The sequence below is a fragment of the Mandrillus leucophaeus genome, unplaced genomic scaffold (assembly GCF_000951045.1).
Source record: "Mandrillus leucophaeus isolate KB7577 unplaced genomic scaffold, Mleu.le_1.0 Scaffold689, whole genome shotgun sequence".
Lineage (NCBI taxonomy): Eukaryota > Metazoa > Chordata > Mammalia > Primates > Cercopithecidae > Mandrillus > Mandrillus leucophaeus.
The window spans coordinates 931,926-932,640 of record NW_012107463.1 but is presented as its reverse complement, the minus strand read 5'-3'; the positions used below and the strand labels follow the sequence as shown (position 1 = coordinate 932,640).

General features: G+C 46.3%; 1 protein-coding gene across 1 annotated transcript in view; it reads right to left on the bottom strand.

Annotated features, from left to right (window-relative positions):
• LOC105555501 (putative ankyrin repeat domain-containing protein 26-like protein) overlaps positions 1-715 on the bottom strand; it is a 55,015-nt gene that overhangs the window by 30,568 nt on the left and 23,732 nt on the right. The window lies entirely within an intron of this gene.

Below are 715 nucleotides of genomic sequence, written 5' to 3'. Positions count from 1 at the left end.
GAGTCTCTCTCTGTTGCCCAGGCTGGAATACAGTGGTGTGATCTCGGCTCACTGCAACCTCCGTCTCCTAGATTCAAGCAATTCTCCTGCCTCAGCCTCCCAAGTAGCTGGGATTACAGGCGTGTACCACCACACCTGGCTAATTTTTGTATTTTTAGTAGAGGCAGGGTTTCGCCATGTTGACCAGGCTGGTCTCCAACTCCTGACCTCAGGTGATCTGCCCACCTCAGCCTCCCAAAGTGCTGGGATTACAGGCCTCAGCCACCACACCCAGCCCCTGACTGTATTTTTAAATGTTTGTATTCTGTAACATGAAAAAAAAAGAAGCTTACTCCCTAAAACACTCTTGATAGTTTATTCATTAAACAGACAAGTGTATAAATGAATAAAAATATTTTTTTTGAAAATTATTGGCCAGCTGCGGTGGCTCACACCTGTAATCCCAACACTTTGGTAGGCCGAGGTAGGTGAATCACCTGAGGTCAGGAGTTCAAGACATCTGGTCAACATGGTAAAACCCCATCTCTACTAGAAATACAAAAAAAAATTAGCTGGGCATGGCAGTGGGCGCCTATAATCCCAGCTCCTCGGGAGGCTGAGGCAGGGAGAATTGCTTGAATCCAAAAGGCAGAGGTTGCAGTGAGCCAAGATGTTGCCACTGTACTCCAGCCTGGGTGACAGTGCAAGACTCTGTCTCCAAAAAAAAAAAAAAAAA